Here is a 19,369-nt window from a genome sequence, read left to right as displayed (position 1 = left end):
TTACAATTCAAGGGTGAATTAAACCACAAGGATCATTATTTAGTCACATTTGTTGCAGTTCGGCTTTGGATATGGAAATATCTAACTTATTCCCATCTCAGCCGTTTAGTTAGAAGAGGAGTCGTTAACAAGGTCCCTGATGACAAGTAGGTGGATGACCCAGGTGTCCACCAGTGTCTCTGTCAGTCATGACAGCTCGAGGACTGAGTAGCAGTTACGCTGTCACTGGAAAGACCAGCCTCCCCCTCCCACCTCGCCATCCGCTTGTACATTGGTCTTGCCTGTGATGCTGAGACGCCACGGCACAATGGTGGCAACTGTGGGATTTCTTAGAGGGGAGCCACAAGACTGTAATCAGTCATTATGTCAGAAGCGAGCCCCGTGAGCCCTGCTCCAGCTCATTCAGCCAAATAATAAGCAGCAGATAACGGTGCTGGCGCGCAGGCAAGAACAGAGCCCCCGCAGGCGAGCAAGAAAACGGGGGGCCTATTCCTCTCGTCCGCCCACGCAGGGACGTCACCTTGGTTCAAGGGCTGGATCGAGCTGCTCATATGGCAGGCTGAAAATTTCGGATTGTTATTCAGAGCCCTCCCTCCAGTTAATGGAAAACACACCTTGAGGTGCTGCGGAGTGTGTGGAATCAGTTGAGAAAATTATCCTTAGTGTTCTTTGCACTTTAAAAAAAAATTTGTCTAATGATTGCAAGCAGTAGTTTGCTCGGGTTAAAAGTTGGGTGAATATAAACTCAGCTCAGTTAGCACTACAGTGGCAAAGGGTAGACAGGCTGCTTGATGGGATTCCCAATATGGAGTGGATATATTGATATGTTTATTTTTTATGTACTACTACTTTTAAATTAATTTCTTTTTGAATGCCGATAATACTTCACATTGTGTGCGTCCTGAAAAAAATGTCCCATTTTGTGTTCATATGACTACTTTTTCTAGTTTTTCATTCCTCGTTTTTAATTTTCATTAATTTTACACACTGAAAGCCTGCCTGTGTCTTCATAAAGATTGGTGGACTGTGTAAATACCAGAGATAATGATGGAAGCAAATCCAGCACTTTATCGCTCTATCCCTGACAAAGTCTGCTGTGAAATGTTGTCAATATCAACTCCAGAATTTCTAGCCACAGATGGATCCAAATGAGCTTTTTTCAGCATTTGTAAAGTTATTCTTGCAATGTTTAATCATTCATGTACCACCGCGGGACTGCTGATCTTGTGCTATTGAATAAAACAGACACCCTCCCCCTTTTAAGCCTCATTCCCCCCCACCCCCACCCTCATGGAGTTTTGTCATTCCATAACAAGGGTCACAGTCTCCCATTGTTTTGCTATGGCATTCCTCGGCATGGTAGTATTGACTGGTTCTGCTGGGTGAGTGGTGCCATATAACATCCATACATCATTGGGAGGACAGAATGACAGACAGTGGGAGTTGACGTGTCAGATCGTCCTCTCCAGGCAACTGACATCCACTCCCTTCCTGCTCTCCACAGTGATACTCTATCTTCTGACAGAGGCTGCATTGATAGTGGCAATCCCTCGCTTCCGCACCTTGCTGGTGCGCTGTGACATGCTCATGATGTAAATTTCTTATGGATAGCGCCGGAATAATTCTGCTTCCAATTAATGTTTTTTAAGGTTCTCAGCTCAGAACATATAGTCAGAGATATAAATGTTATTTGCTCATCACCGGCCACATTATAATTGGTTCACTACTGTATGCATGCACAGATTGATAGCTAGATTAATCTCATCAAAATGTTAAGCTTTTATAATCTTCTCATGGACCCCTTTTACCCTCTCATAAATAATAAATGTAGCTAAAAGTCAGGCTGACAGAGCAAATAGCTTAACACAGTAGCATGCTAGTTCCACATGGAAAATATGAAACTGCAGCATGCCACCAGACAATGAGCTCACTCAGGTCAGCGGAGGTCAGCCCTTCATGGAATTTCTGCCCATAATGATTAATAAGGTAGCTGTAGTTATTGCTTTGGAAGTCATCAGTGGAATGTGGGAGTTAAACTGTAATCCTGTTTTGTTACACCTATGCTTGCAATTTCACTTTTTTGATGCATTGTTCTCTCTCTTTTTGTTAATTGTGTGCGCTATACGGCCTCTACTAATGAACAGCCCATTATTGATTGGTATAGACAACAAGGACTGCTTTGTTCCACAATTTCTTATCAGTTCAGTCTCTCCCAAAGAGATGCTGAAGGCGGCAGAGCTGCTTCCCACTTTTTTTGGCGTCTCCTGACCAGCAGTCCTTTTAGCAGGGGTCCCGTTGTCGCTTGTGAGACCTGTGAAAGGTTGGGCTCCTGTAATCTTGTTTATGTTTTTGGTCAGTCGTAAGCCTCCCTAAGCCAGCTTTGTGTCAAACACAGCTGGAGAGGCCTTTACAATTGCAGCAGAGCAGAAATAATTGGTCCAGCAGCTTGATGCAGCCATGACACACAGGTAATTTGCTAATTTCTGTCTCTCAGCTGGTGTTATCAGTGCAGGAAGCTGTGGTTTTTGGAAAGAGTGTGGAGAAATTACTTATACTCTCCATGTTGCTTTGGTAGAAATGGAAATTAAGCAAGGAGAACAACTTGTCGTAAAGAAACTTAAGTTTGGCGTTTGTGGCAATTCCTGCAGTCTCCCTTTCGCATTTGATTTAATCTTTACGAGTAAAAATCTAATTGTGCTTGTGCAGTAATTAGACATGACCCCCTGAAATCTTAAATTAAGTATCCTCAACACTTTCTCCCTTGCTGGCTCGCTTGTTTCCTGCTGTACGGCATCTATCGCTTCAAACAAAGTGCACATGCTCCCTCAGTGAATTGCCACAGACTTGTCGATAACCTGACCTCTCATACAATCAGCATGAGTCCTGCATATGTGATTCCATCACAGTCCCAAGAGAAGCCTTTTCCCCTGAATTCAGCATGGATGACTTTGAGCAGGCCACCTCCAGCTGATGGGGAAATTTGGATTGGAAAGTCGGTAGAAGCCACTTTTAATTATACTGGCAGCAAAGGATGAAATTGAGCAGGAATGAAGTGCTTTTTGTGCATCGATTTTTCTCTGCATCTGTGGACGCGCTGGAGAGAGGGAGAGACAATTGTAACCTTCCCTATCGCTGCACTGCAGGCAAACAAGGGGGGCTCCATGCATGGCCCTTTTTTTTTTTCACCCTTATTTTTAATACAATGAGAGCATGTACATCAAACCATCCTTCCCATCTAATTAGGAAATGCCATTGAATTGAAAAGGAACCAAGGCAGGTCTGGAAAGAGGCCACACGAGCACTTTACCTTGATAGAGTTTTGATGGTTTTTGTGATCTGTTTTGACATCTGACAAACTTTGACCAACCTCCGGTGTGGATTTTTGTAACTTGGATGACAAGGTGTGGCAAAGGCCTGTTGATGGTTCTTTGAGCTTTTTCTACAGCTTTCCCCCTAAGGATTTCTGCCCATTTCAGGTGCTGTTTCCAGTAATCTTAAGCCTTTATTTTGGCAGAATGTCACCTCACCTGGGTATCGGGAGAGTGACTGCCACCTTGACTGCCCTCAGGTCCCTGCAGGATTCCTGCCTGACTTGACTACTGCAGATGACTCCGGACTATAAAAAGATCAGTTACTTTGGAAACAGATGACAGCCTGGCTTTTGTTTGCTTGTTTTCAGATGACGCTTCCTCCTGTTTTCTTGAGAACTTCCCCTGACCGCGTGCTTTGCACAGTCACACCAGCAGATGCGGCAATTCGTCATGCATAAGAAACCCCACTCCGGCAGCCATCTGTCTCCTTGTGTCTGTTACCATGCACTGGCAGTTTGTTTTCGTACCCATTACCCATATACAATTTTAATGGCATGCAAAATATGCTGAACCAATCTTGTGACCTCCGTACCTCATTCTAAAGTCTCATTCCCGACCTATACGTGACCCAAGTAACAGAAACCAGAAAATATACTGACTGTCACGGTATATCGTTTCTGAGACTTGTGGAATGGTTTGCCATTTGGTGCCCCACTATAGTATTACCTCCACTTGATAGCTGGAATGAAGTATTACGCCCAGTTAAAATTAAATTTGACTGCCCCTACCTGATTCTTAGATGGCCTAACAAAAATGACATGCCAGACCATAACAGGTAAAAAGCAAGGAGGTCAGAGGGATCATTCCAGCTCCTCTGGTCTCTGATACCAAATTCAGGAGTCATTTCAGCAAGTCAGCTGACAATATGTAAACCAGTTCACACTGATAAGAATACTTAATCAGAATGGTAAAAGGTGTGAAATTAGACCAACCCTGCTGCCTGACAAGAACATCAATATTACACAATTCTGCCAAATCCTGGAAGATGCCCAATGCCAACATTTTTAATATTCTTGCTTTCTACACCTACAATATGGTTAAGATTAGAAAAGATTGTCCTCACAGGGCATTATTAGGGTTAAGCAATTATAACACTTGATTATAGTTCGGGAAAGATTGCGGTTAATAAAAAGACGAGCATCAGTTGCGTGGTTGTGAGTGACAGGTTTGCACTGTGCTACATATACTGCACCCTACTTCCTGCAGTTACACTGAACGTTGGCATTGGATGGAAAATGTGGGGTGCAGAATTGTTTCATATGAGCATAATTCCTAAAATGCTGGGCTGAATGAGACAGTTGTGGCAATGACTCTGCTCTTGTTGTGCTTGCAACATACCCAATTAGACAGTACCAGCAGGAGATTGTTGAGAATATGCTAGCTGTGTCAAAAATCCTGGTTTCCTTTAACATTCAGCTCCTCTTTCAGTTGACCATTGGTCACCACACCACACTGCTGCTCACCTTTTTCTGGTTTCCTCCCACCTTTTTGTCCTAGCATCCGTTTTCAGATGACTAAATTTAACATTTCTGATGACGGTCTGCTGTTGATGGTGTATTTTGGAGGGCATTGGTGTGCTTGTAGCATAAAAGTAATCTATTCCTTATTCTATACTGTCAGCAAATACGCAGACTGTGGAACATCCAAGCATTTCTCTTCTCTCTTTTTAAAGCCCTTTCTTGCAATTATAAGCATAAACACACCTTGAATCCTCACATAGTGACCATGCAGTAGCTAGCCTAGCCTCTGTGTCTTTTCCCATCCATTCAGCTCAGCCACATTTGCTCATTGCAGGTGGCCTGATGAGAACATGGCCCTTATCTCTCCCTGTGCCCAAGAAGAATTGAACACGTTTCCTCAGTCCATATTATAAACCTTAAAGCAGTCGATTGCCAAATTCTATCACATCAGCCACTACCATGGAATAATGCAGTGCAGGTTTTCAGTGATAGAAAGATGCCTATCATTCTTTGCTGGGCTTTTACTCTCCTCAGGGCAACTTGTTTAATATGACTCTACAAATGTGATTTAGTGGGCAGATAGCCTTGGGACTGAGGGGTTGCTGCTGCAGAGACCTCTGCTGTGTAGTATATGGTAACAACGTATGTAGGTTAAGGTTATCTTGCTCGTGTTGGATATGTTGTAGAACGGAGGAATTCTTGCAGAAACGGTGTGGATGAGTTTGGGTTTAAAGAACAACCGCCAAGGCTTCTTGCTTCACCGTCAAGGGCAACAACAGAGATCACAAAGTTTTTCGCATTTCCAGATGATTTCACAATTTTCAGCCTTTTTTTTTTCCTTCTGTGATCATTTGTCGCTTATTCCTTTTGAGCAGACTTGTCCTTCCTGCATATATCCTGAAAGCATTCTCTCGCAGAACATCGAATTCATGCGACATGTTTTCCGTTTACTCTCATCCCACCCTGTCTATATTCATCCTCGATTCAATTACTTTTTGGTTTCAGCAGAGACTCCTTCTATACTATATTGCTCTCTGATGCGTGTTGCTACCCCACAGATTTATGTCAGAGCTGAAGGATAGCTGTCCAATTTTCTGCATGGATAGCAGTGCTGGTGGCATTGTATGTGTTTTAAAAGCTCTTGTCAGATGTGCGTTAAGGACATATGGACCACACGGCCATGTAATTCTTCCAGACACTGGCCATTTCTGTCACATGCTGCCATTTGCTTGTGTATCATCATGATTTTTCATGCAAGTTCCTTTGGTGTCTGAGTGTATATGTATGTACATTAGTATGCACTGGGCTGGATTTGCCATAATTCAGTGACTGTGCAAATGCATGTCTTAGTAGTTGAATTACTCAAATTGCCAGACCCCCCCCCCCCCCCCCCCTCCAATTATTAATTTCAGAGATAATAAAAACTGTATTGTATGAATGAAAACCAAATTGGAAATTATTCAAACCAATTACATTTGTTGTTGGAATTCTTAATTTTTAGCAGAATGACCGGTGGAAATTGGTTTTCGGTAATGTTCTGAAAAGAGAAAAAGTATTTTTCTTATTTCAATGACTTGCGTTCTCTTGACAGATTTGGCATATACTGTGGATGAAAGGAATAAAAGCAGACTGCTCTACATTATAGGGTGTTGTATATAACTTCTTAATCATTTATTTTGACAAGTCTTCAGAGAGCTTCCACTCTTAGCCGATATAACATCACTGCGTTTCTCAACTCTTCACCTTCTGAGACCTTGCAGTTCCACATTGAACCTAATTTTTGTCCTCAGTAGTCAAAGGTATCTCAGCAGAATCTGTCCACAGATGAAACTGTAGACAACCTAAATCCGTCACGTACCAGTGGACAGCGACCCAGCATGGGGTCACACAGCCCATTATTGCCTTGATGCAGTTATAGTTATGTCTGTCTTTGTAGTCACAGTGAAAAGTTGACATGCCCCCAGATGACTGCCCCCTCCTCACAGGGGTCCTGCGCTATCTCGGTTGTCTCCTTCTAGGCCTGAATGGGCACATTGTGCTGCTGCCCGCTGCCGCTCTGCAGACCACTAGGTCCTCCGCACACACCTGTCAAGCCATGTCCTTGGCGCCTTGGGTACTGAGACACTCCAGAGCCCCCCTGCTGCACACATGGTTATTGAACCCTTGCACACCCATACAAACACACATACACACACCTTAAAGCAGCCACATATGAACAAATAAACACATGTGGTTATGCTAACCTCTTTAAAGACGCAGACATGAATACACAGAGACATACACAATTGAATTTCACATAAACACAGAGCATGCATACATGCCCTCTCACACACTGCAAACACATACACACACACACACACGCAACGACCTGACTTTATTGGAAACACACCTCAGTCCCCTTGCCTATGCTAGGGTTATATTCAGTGTGTAGGTCGGCTTCAGAATTCAGAAAGGGTCAAATTCCATATTTGTCAGGGTGGGAAGGGCAAGGGCACAGAAGCGAGGTTGAGGCGCACACGCTTGCACATGGAAACAGCATTCAGAAGTAAACTACCTGTAACTCGATCCAGTCCTTCAATCAGTTGCAGGTTTTCTGTTTTTGAGTTGAGAGGGCAACTCCTGGGGGACATTGTGCTCTTCCCTTGCGTGTAGTGAATGTGCGTTGTTTACATTAGTGCTAAAATGAGTGAAACAAAATCAATTGGCAACAGTTGCGGTCATTGATTAATTGTTGAAGTCATTTTTTTAAGAGAAAATGCAATTTCTCAAATGTGAATATTGATTTGTGGACCGTTGGTCGAGCGTAACATTTGTTATTTTGTTGTCATTTTGGACTTAATTATGGATATTTTTCATTATTTTGTTCCATTTTATACAGCGAACGATTCATCCATTATTTGAAAAAATAATTGTCACATTAATTGATAATGAAAATAATTGTCCATTGCAGCTCTAAATCACTTGGTTGACTTGGTTGCAGTTTCTGTAATTTGAGAATTGCATCTGTTTTTTATATCACTCTTAACCAACTTTTGAGTTTTTAACAGTTTTTTGGCCAAAATAAGCCTTATGCTCTGATTAATTGTATTTCACAGACTAAACAACTGCTTGATTTATCAGAAAAACGTTGATCAACAATGTTCATCGTTGCACCCCGGGTTTCAAGTGGCTTGACTCATTTTGAGAGCACTATATAACTCACGGCCGTTGAAGGTAATCCTCTTTTTTGATGTCTTGCAGCTCTCATCTCAAGTACATCCTCTGTCTCTCCGAGCACCTCTCCGTGGCCTTAACCAGTAACCTGCCACAGAACAGATGTGCCTCTTTGTGTGGCATTACCATCACAGAAAAATGCTAAACGGTTGATTGTACATGCACATAACGTGCACCCTCGTGAAGGACCTATGGTGTCAAGTCCCACAAGTGTCACCCATACAATTTTCCCCTCTATTGACTTTTATGTTCTCCTGCAAGGTTGGTCATCGTGGTGGGAATATGTATGTATGACAACCGTGATTATCATAATGATATTTCCCTGCTAAGGTAAACAGCTCCGTGGCCCCGAGAGAGGGGGAAATGCCCATGTGAATGCATAGCATTTTGACAGCTTATTTTTGACGATACATTTCATGCATTTAGCATTGGGCACCGCAGACGTAAAGCTATTTAAGAGTCGTCTCTGAGCTGGGATTGGTGATGAGATGATGTGATAACATAAATCTCGCTTTGGCTTAAGAAGAAATCTAGGGCCCGAGGATGACAAAAACATGATATTTGCATAAATATTCAAACACACAAGCTTGCATACACCCACGGATGAAAATTTAAAATGGAGGTGTGGGGTACCACTTTGCTGAATGCATTATTCTAGAGGCTGTTTGTGTTCATCACCTCTGTCTTTTGTATGTTTCCATAGACACAGGCGAATGGACACAAACAAGAACACACTCGTGCATACATTAGTAACCTACAGACTCATATCCCAAGGTTCATCCCTTTCCAATTAAGGCCAATTAGGGCCTGTGTAAAAGGAAGTCTTCAGGGGAGGAACTGTAGTGTTTGCTGTTCTGCATCCCCCATCACCTCTTCTCATTGGTATGCCAACACAGAGTGTGAGAGAGAAATAGGGACTAATGGAAAAACATAAAGACGATGATAGATGAAGGGAGAAGAATTGTGAGAAAAAGAAAAGAGAGAGTCCACGACAAATGGATTCTGAGAAAATGACAAGGCAGAGAATCAGAGTGAGACTAAAAGATGAGAGAGCAGACATGTAAATATACATTATCTTCTTGCAGTTGCCAGCAAACTCAGTCAATTGTTATCAGCTTGCCTGAATTTAATGTGACCCTTGGGGGTAGGGATGCTGCCCATGCATTATAAATGCTGCCCATTGACTTTGGTTGGTCGGCTTTTCCTCCTTTCCGAATGAGCGGTCCCTGCCTGGCTATGATTACTTAACTGATAATAGCATTGTAACGTCATTTGTCCAATTTACATTTCGTGAACAGAGGCCTGGTTTGTATTTCACACGTTGATGCAGCGATGAATTGTTCTCCGTCGCCTTTTACGTTTTCATGTTGTCGATGGGACTAAAACACTTAATATATGCGGACTCTTCGTCACCGTTTGAGCGCTGTAATAGTTACATTTGAGGGAAGTCATGGTATGTTATACTAGAAGTGCACTTTACCTGAGGGTGCAAACTAAATCTTTATGAAGCCTGGTTATTTCTGTCTCTGAGAGGAGCTCATTTGAAACTCTGTATAATCTATGAAATAGCTGCAAGTCGTCGAATGAGCACCAACAGTGAGTATTGCACACTTCACACACAGGAGTATGTCGGTTACTCAAGGCTGACTCTACCTGTAACAGATGCCACCATTTCAATACATTTTCTGTCCATTAGCCGTATCTCCTTTGCCTTTGGCCTCAGCACGCACAGGCCGGCTTGTCAGTTACAGTGTCACAACCACAGGGTCGTTTAATTTAAAGCCCCACTCCGCCGATTAGGGCTTTTGTTGTGAGCAGCCGCAACTACTGTAACGCGGGTGTTTGGGTCAGCGATGGGCACAATAGCTTAGTTACTCTCGCTGACTTCCTCACTATTGCCTCTCTCTCTCTTTCTCAGCACATTTTCCACTTGGCTGATAAAATAAGCCACTCTTTGATGAGCTTTCGGCAGGCCACGGTGCCGTGCCTCAGTAAATGCTTTTATAGAGACACACCACAGGCTGTCGACTTGGATCAGTCATACAGCGGCTGCATGCGTCCACTCCTCTCTCCCACTGTATGTTCTTTTGTCTCCTGATAGCAGGTTATTTTTTTTTTTTCCTGTTTGACACGCAAATGATAAGCTGGCTAATGTGTTTCAGGGATGCCCTCAAACTAGGATGTGCAACTTTTTGCCTTGAGGCAGGAAGTGTATCGTTAGTCCTGGCCTGCTCTCTCTTCAGCTGGTCAAATTCACGCCCCTGCACGATTCATCATGATTAGTTGTCTACCTCGAAACAGCATGAAGCCCGAGGGTGAGGTAACCAACAGCTGCAAAGCCTACACAGGCTGGAGAGGAGCAGAAGGCGAGTGCAGTCCAAACAAAAAAAAAAAATTGATGATATTCATTGTGGATTTGGGTCTTGTCTTTTACCTTTTGTTAGAAGCAGCTGCATTAAGTATTCAATTTGACTGCTGGTTTACCTGGAAGGAGTTGGGGAAAATCCTGGATTATTTTGTAGGCTTTTGTTAGGTGTGCGAATGCTTGTTGAGATTAAACGCACTGTGCTTTCATCCAAGCGTTTTATATACTTATTTATGCATGTATAGGAATGAGGCACGGTCCACAGTGGCCAGCTCCAACACCTTTGATGAATTCAAACAGTTCATCAACGTCAGCGGAGACTTTGTCGGCTAATTGAGACAGGAAGGTCACCTGATTTATTTGTGTGCTTTGAAGGCAATACTAGTCAGCTTTAAGATTGTTTCTCCACAGCAGATTATGTGAACCCATGATACCCCCTTTGTTCACCCTGCTTTGTTGAGATTTGTTGAATTGAACATTACAAAGAAAGATGTAGCTCTCCATCTTCCATGGCAGAAAAGCATTGTTACACCCAATGTTACTGCCGGGCGTGGTCAGCAATATGGTCTGTTGCACTTGTGACCACACTCAACAGCGATGTCCAGCACACTGTACGACAATGAATCACTTTGGGGGCGTGAAATCAGATTTGGGTGTAAGTTCATGGCAGTGAAAGCAGGAGAGTCAGCCTGTGTTTCATCACTTTGTAATTTAGAAAACACTCCTCTCACCATGGGAACTGAAACACGGAGTACAGTAGATAATGTGACCCAGAAAAGGGCCAAGGACTCCCTTCCAAGGAGCATTTCGTGTGTGTTACTGCCATGATGATACACGCGGTTCCTCCTCTTGGTTTTGTGCATTTTCTGCGATGGGGAATCATTCACTTACAGATATCAAGTGATCCTGGCTGGCTTACTTGGCAGTCCAACAAAACTCTTTCACATCATTTTCTGCTCTCTGTAATATCATTAGAAGCTCGTGAAAAGTTGATAACATGATGTAAAACCGAAATCCCACTGTCAGTTTTCATCTCAGAGCGGTATTCCAAGCACATGAAAACCATTCCCCTCCCTTTTTTTTTTGGCATTATTTTAAACAGCCTTTAATGTACTCTGAAAGGTTAGTCTTCAGAGATAACTAAAAATAAATGATAAAAATAAAATAGAAAATCAATCTTCATCAAAATTGATCAAAACTCTTGTTTTTTGTGTCAGTTTTTTTTGTCCAATAGGAAAAACATTGTCGGACATGACTTATAGATGTATTATATACACGTAGTTTCTTGTTATTTTACTTGATCGGATTTTATTCCCATATTCACAATGTAAGTTTTGGTGCAATCATATCTTTTTTAATAGTGCGTATACCACAAATGCAGTTCTCTACTTCAATTTCTAGAACGCTGAATCATTTTTTGCTCAGAAAAATGTGCAATTTGATATTTTTCTTAAATTAAATTCAGCCCAAATGCCAGCTACACAGTGTTGGAGTATAAACTCAGACACAGTCCTGAGTAACTCTGCACTTATGCTTTCATTAATGAGCAACCTGGCATTAATAAGCAGCTATCTCTCACAGTGTCACATTGGGTCATCCATGCTAGTACTTCAATGGAGTTGCATATCTTCGGAATGGGCAGCCTAGTAGTAATGGTGCAAGATTGCCTTGAGTACCTGGAACTGCCTGGTGTACATTTCTCTGGTCCAAAACCCTTTGAAGATATTTTGGAGGCTTCAGTTCTCAACTACTGCCAGTACTTTAACACAGATGATTAGAAGAGAGCAGGTTTGAATTGGGCTCTGACAGTGTTTCTGCTCACTGAGGAAGATCAGGGAGAGGAGCAGTGAATAAGGCTTTTATGAGAGGTAAATGTGGAGAAATTAAAGATTTGTACCATTGCTCTAATTACTGTAAATTAGGTCTGGATCCAGTGTGAGCGGATGATGAAAGCCAACTACGGGCAATTAAACTGTCCGGAATGTAAATTTTATTTTCTGTTGTCTGTGAAATCGGTCTCTCCCTTTGTGCAGCAGTTTGTGGTCAGGATTGTTACAATATTGTGCGATTGTGTTCCTTTCCAAACACTTGCAGGCCTGCTAAATGACTGGCAGATGCTCTGTTGACCAAACTAGCTTTAGCGGTTCAGCTGCATTGACCTACGGCATCTGCTTTCTCCGCCAAAGTCTCAAATTTGATCAAACATAATGAACAGCAGATTTGATGCAGCACGTCCCCGGCACTTGTTCAGAAGCCAAGATCAGTCGGCCATTGTGCCCAGATGATATCTGGAAGTTTGGCAATATAATTGAGATTTCTTTTTTTCTTTCCTTTCGGGCATCTCTGCACAATTTGGAAAAAAAAAAAAAGAACTGTTTTACTCAGTATGCTTTTGATCAGTAACACACATGCACAATATCAAACCGGATGGTAGCTACAAACTATCATAGACTTTATATGTCTGTGCTTTGCTTATGACTTTTAAAGCGCGTGCCAGTGCTATTTAGAGATATGTTGCTATGTGACAGACAACCCAAATGTGTTAGCAATAAAAAAAAGTGTTTTTTAATTCAGCGTAATCCAATATCTACCTAATTTGCATTATAAATACAGTGCTACTGATCCTTTTTGACTTATTATTCAAGACCTTAACCTGCTATAGACACCTCAATTACAAAAGCTTTGGTGCTCATCACTTCTATGATTGCAGGTGAGATTTAATTAGGAATCAGGTAAAGATAGTTTGCATCACAATAACAAAAGGGAGTAAGGTGACATGTTTTTCAGCGCCGAGGGTGAAGAGGAAGCAAGCTTTTCAATCCCACTGAATACAATTTGAATTTACCTCTGTGAAACTGTTCATGTCACTCATTAATTCAGCCATAATTAAATATAACCACTTCACCTGCGCACGCTGGCATCAGCCCAACAAAGGTTTATAGTGAACGTGAAGAGTGAAAAACGTAATGAGCAGACTGACGGGAAGGCTGGAAGGGAGAAAGCAGCACATGCAAAAGGCAGATTGATACAAATGCGACGAGGCAGAGCAGGAGAGCAAAATGTGTGGGGAAAACGAGGCGGTCCAAAAGGTGACAGGGGGAAGCAGTCATCAAAATGCTAATGCTGTATGGAATATTTACTGCGGAGTGTTAATGCAGTTTAAAACAGGCTCTTTGTCCTGCAGCCCATCAACAAGCCCCTGTTGGGCCCTAATAAATCAGCCATTAAAATCGGATGTGACCTGAATAGCACTTCATACAGCAGCAATCACCAGTGTGGGAACCAGACAACAGCTGAAAAATTTATGAAGATGCCACTTAATGATGGTCGACCCAGAAGAGACCAAAATACAGAGTTTGTGTGTGATGCGACTGTGACAAACTAACACTTCTGGCATTCAAAAGTAATTATTTTCAGGGGTTTTTAAAGTAAATCTATGTCCTGGATGTGCACAGGCCAGTTAGTGGTGATTTAAAGTCATGTTGGCAGACAATAAAAGTTTCTCCTGCTGGACTTTTTAATTATGTCCCCTGACACCTATTTTGAAAGGATAAGTCAAAGAATAAGCCATGTTTTAATGACTCGAGACTACTCTGTTCCATCTCCTAACCGGCTTCCTCTCTCTGTTTCCTCGCAGGGCAGAACATGGTTTTATTATCTGGAATTTTGCGACATACAGGAGAACACTGAAGAATCACACTCCCTCTCACACCAAGGTACCGTACAGTTTTATCACCACTCCTGTGACCATCGGACCCGACGAGGCGGGCTGAAAATGCGTCATTACATGTAATGAATACACAATAGATCCCAGATCAAGAGCACCACAAGCAGCCCCCACCCATGAAGAGTATTCATGTGGGCCAATTGGGCTTGTTCTTTGTGTGCAATATGATGTTTATGAAAATGATTCATGATAGGTACTCATCTTCATATGCAAATCTGTGGGACATCACCGGTACGCCTTTAATTTCTGCCGCCAGCGACAAAGAGGGCTTTTTTTGGTCGGTAACCATACGAATCTACCGAGCATGTTTGGATTCCATCCCCTGATGCAAATGATGTTGTTGTTGCTGTAATCATGCAAAAGCGCAGCTGGCTTCTATTTCTCTTCGCCTCAAGTCTCTTGCTCCTTGCACGCCCCCCCCCCCCCCCCCCCCCCAACCACCAAAACCTTCACGCACCAAGCTGTTTTTCCTCTCTCTGTCTGTTTGTCATTGTTGTCTTCTGCAACCCTGTGTTTGCTCTCTGCTTCTTGTACTTATCTCCTTTCCCTTTCCTCGCTCACTTGTCGTGCCAGCTAAAGCTCTCCCCCTCCTCATCCCATTGATAGGCACACACTTCCCTCCGCCACCTCCACCTCCACCAACCCTCTCCATACTTAATGGAGCCACCAGCCTCTGTGCCTCCTGTGGTGAGCCTGGATTGAATTCAATTAGGCAGATTGTTTGCCCTCCAGAGTTTACTGGTGGGCTCCGTGGATGATAGGTTTGCCTGCCGACGTCCACCCTCCTCACCCTCCTCCTCCTCTGACACACACACACACCTACACATGCAAACATGCCCTGCTGCATCCATCTAACCCACTCTCCCTTCATCCAACTCAATGCAGCCTCCTCTCCTTTCCTCTCCTCCTAACAACTTCCCTCCGGCAGTGCATATTTTTGTGCGTACATTGTTTACATTGCTTTTCTAGCCCCCGTTGATGTTTTTATGTTTGTTCACGCTGCTGTATTGTACGAGATTAAATTGTAAAAACTGTGTCACCTTTTTGATAAGGCCTCAGGGCCATATTTTCTCCAAGAGGCCGTTTCATGAGATTTGATGGAATGGGAGATTTCAGAGGAGAATAATTGGAAACTACATTTGAACTCGATCCCAGCAACAACATTCCAGGATAATCCCATTTTTAGAATTAATTTGCCACTTCGCCGGCATATCCGGCACAAAAGAAAGGACAGTAAATGTTGCTGACATAGGAGGAATGGTCACATTAGAGGCAAGGTGAAAATAGAATTGTGCTGGCATTTGAATAACATTGAGAGCAGCAGGCGGTTGTTATACGTGGCGCTGGCTCGTGCTTTTTAGATATGAAGCGCAAGTCTGGGACAGACATAACGGCCTTGGTCTCCATTCTGTGTAGGAACACGTTTCAGCAAACTTGTCCTGCAACCCGCTGCTTTCCTGTGGGTGACACGCTGCGTGACTGTGTACTGGTGCTCCTCAGAAATCAGATACTGTATTAGTGCTGAAAGATGTCAAATGAATTAAAAGGTGGGGATTACTTTGATGATAAATATCCGAATGCAACCTGACTTGGAATTACAACCTACATCTGATGTACCCACTTTTGCCTAATTTGTGGTCACTGTGGATTATGTCTAATCTACTTTTGGGAGATGTTATTGGGCTGAGGAAGGCAAAAATCTTAATTTACAAGAACAATATTTTGTAATGAGCAGACAGATTACAAGGTTAGGCAGTAAGTAACCTTTAAATTGAAACCTAGAAATCTGTTCAACTACAAAGCTTTTCAGCCTTGTTAGGGATTATGAACCTCCGCACCCTCCCACAGTGCTTTGCATACCCAACACGGTTGCCCATAGCATCAGCCATTCAAGTTAGTTTGACCATAATGGCCTGTGATGACATGAGCCCTGCCAAGTTTTGGTTCTGTTATCTTAAAGCCCTGCCATTTGTTTTCATAGTGCAATCCTGCCCGGACTTCTCGAAATGATGCAAAACAGGTCATTTGAATGGGAAAGGAGCGAAATCCTTTTGGCTGGTGTCAGCAGTGTTCTTGAATTTGAGTCCTGTCCAGAGATAGTTGACTTTGCACGTCTTTGTTGTTGTGTGCGGTTACTTGGGCAACTACGGTCAGCACCAAAGCAACCTGGCTCAGGGATACTGGGCTGAGTGTCCAAACCCTCTAAACGATCGCATCATTTAAAAGGCACACATTGCTTGATGTAGTGCATGGCTGATAATGACAAATTTGTTGACCCTCCGAGTAAATTGGTGTTGTCTTGACAACAGCAACCTTCTGGAAATGTATTTGCTCAGACATGTTTGTGGTCATATTGTCGCATCAGGCGGACGGTTCATGTGGGTACACTCCTGCAGCTGCATGGAAATGTCACTTAGTCATCTCATCTTCATTCACACACTTGTAAAATGGGGTTGAGGGATGAATATTGTGCAGAAAATATGTTTATGTGCCAAAATTTGCTAAATTATTATTGTGTTGTTGATTTTAACCTGAAACAAACGTACTTAAATTCATATCTGTGGTCTTTAAGGAGTGGTGTTATTTAAGCCATGGGGCATACATGAAGGTAGAATCACACAACAGCACTCCACAGTAGGACATTCATTTCCTGTTTTGTTCTGACTTGCAGGGATATCTGTGTGTGTGATGGCCACACTTGATCAGCATATGTGTGTACATATCGGAAATGTGCGTGCTTAATGTGATGTTTGCTGGGGCACTGTGCGTGTCCGTCCGCTCCACCTCTTCCAATGCAATATTTATGTCTTCAGTGTCCCTGCATCGCTCTCTGGAACTGCAGCATTACGGTTGAAGCAGCATCTTTTTTTCCCTCCGTGAATTTGCATCCATGCATTTTTAAGACCCGCAAATTGTGTATCTCACAAAGGAATATTAATGTACCTAACAGCTCTAAGAGGGCTTTTCACACGTTCACACAACTGTAAAAATCAATGGTTTGGTTACAGTCAATTGAAAGTTAAAAGAGGTTAAAGGAATAGGTCACCGTTTTGGGAAATTGCCCATTTTTCCCCCAAGAGTTAGACAACAGCTGGTTAGCTTATCTTATCTTAAACACTTCAACAAAGGGAAACAACTGGTCCAAACATAACAACTGCTAACACCTCTAAAGTTCAGTAATTATACACATGCGTTATCTTCTTTGTTGAATGCATACCCCAAGAAGTCACTGCGATTCCTATGGCATTTTTCTAGTGGAGTGATTTCCAGAAAAATACACTTTTGTAACAACTTGTAGTTTTTCTCTCTACCAATCTGTCTCTCCCACACACACACAAACCCACACTGTTATTGCCTGTCACAGCCCACCTCCCCGGTCTCAGAGGACCGTGCAGGTGAATGTCTCACTTGTCTTGATTGGTAGAGGTAAGAGTCCCTTCAACAATGTTGCCCCCCGCCCAACCTCCAAGTCTGTCGGAGAGACCGGTAAATTTGGATGGAGCTATTTCGGTATGAGAAGAGGTTACTGGGATGTTAGCGCGAGTGTCTCGTCTTGTGCCCAGCTCCTCTCCTGATACCTGCCCTGACAGTTTGGGTGTCTTGATAAAACAACACCCTTGACAGCAAACTCACACAGCAGCTCCGTGGTCTCTCTCTCCATCATCTTCTGCCAACTCATCTTCTCCTTCCCCTCCCACTGTATCTTTCTGTTGCCCCCACCCCTCCCCACCGTGACCGTTTATGCTAATGTGAACGAACAGGACGATCTGTTGATGACGATTAGATTCAAGCGCCGCTTGCACCTCTGGGGCTACGCTGATATCATCTGACATGACAGAAGAATCCAAAGCAGCACACTGGCCCTAATTTGAAAGACACTGATGTTATTTGAGCTCTAAGGCATTGGGTTATAGATATGGTAAGTGGATACTGCAGTCGGTCTTTGCAGTCACATGCTGATTTAGTGGAAGCTGTTCAAATGTATATAGTCCAGAGAGATGTCCACTACCTGGAAGCATTTTTCCTCTTTGGTTTTTGTAACACTGAGTCTCCCTTGAACTTGGGCTGCACCCTGTCCAAAGCTTCAGCTCCAGCAAGGTGTGCAGCTCTAATCAGCTCTGTTTGATGTGTGGAGGCAGCAGGCTTTACGGAGGAGCCAAGATCTCTTAGGACATTAAGGGGAGAGGAGAGGGAGGAGAGGAGGAGATTACTGCTGGTCTTTTTATAGAGGATCACTCCATCTTGTCCTTTTTAGCTCACTCATTAGTTCTCGCTTGCCCCCCGAGGGTGATTCTCTCTTTCTGTCTCTCACCAAGACCACGGCCACTTCCCTCACTTTGGCGAAGAACCTGTCTGGCTATCAGTTAAACCAAATATGATTCCCCAGCCTTTTCCGTCATTATCAAGCCACAGTCAGTAGGCGCTTGTGTGGTTGGGGCTACTCCTGCTCTGGCAGGTATGAAAAACAAAAATTGGCCCAGGAGAGGAAAAGGGAGACAGATGAATAATGATTGCACATGCTTTCTTTTGTTGGCAGCGGAGGCTGCGGAGACCGTGACGTGCATTTTCTTCATTTTCTTCCCCCAGTTCCTTCCATTTCCTGCCTCCCTATGGCTAGTACCTGTGAAATCAGACATCCCTCCGTGCCCGTCAAAAAATAACCAACACTCTGCAACTGGCTGTCAGGGGAGTTCACCGCCTTACAACCGGCGGACACGCTGAGGTAATCAGAAGTTGTCAAAAGTGAAGTGTCCTCTGCTATGACTGAGTGTGCTCCGTGTTTGCCTGTCCAACATCAGAGCTTTGGCTACAGTGTAGGTGTACTAATGGCCTCTTTATCAACGGGGATCATTAAATAATGTCCTGCGACTGCATATTTGGCAGCAAAAATTGTTGTTTAGCAGAGGAAAATGGAGACACAGATGGATAATAGGAGCCTGTTGTCACTGCCAGCCTACCGGCCAACCCAGTTGTGTGATGGAGCGCTTTCATACACTTTCATAACCTCTTATGATTATACATCATTTTCAAGTACACCGACCGCTGTTCCTTTCACATATTCCCAAGTGGTTTATGAAAATTTAATTTACATATTTGTTCTCCATATGCATGGCCTGCTCCTTAGCCCCTCTGAGGGGAAGCGCCTGTCTTATAAAAACACAACCAGAGAAATTATTGATTTGCATCTGTTTATCCGGAATGAAGCGGAGCACCTCCCTGCTGTCATCCCGGC

At 43.3% G+C, this 19,369-nt stretch overlaps 1 protein-coding gene across 7 annotated transcripts in view; it reads left to right on the top strand.

Moving 5' to 3' along the window:
- LOC143316988 (adhesion G protein-coupled receptor L3) overlaps positions 1–19,369 on the top strand; it is a 201,521-nt gene that overhangs the window by 9,512 nt on the left and 172,640 nt on the right. For all 7 annotated transcript variants that reach the window (XM_076724885.1, XM_076724884.1, XM_076724887.1 and 4 more), the window contains exon 2: positions 14,047–14,125. The gene's annotated coding sequence lies outside the window, so the exon portion shown is untranslated. The remainder of the gene's footprint in view (positions 1–14,046; positions 14,126–19,369) is intronic.

The sequence above is a fragment of the Chaetodon auriga genome, chromosome 24 (assembly GCF_051107435.1).
Source record: "Chaetodon auriga isolate fChaAug3 chromosome 24, fChaAug3.hap1, whole genome shotgun sequence".
Lineage (NCBI taxonomy): Eukaryota > Metazoa > Chordata > Actinopteri > Chaetodontiformes > Chaetodontidae > Chaetodon > Chaetodon auriga.
This window is presented reverse-complemented; position numbering and strand designations above follow the sequence as displayed.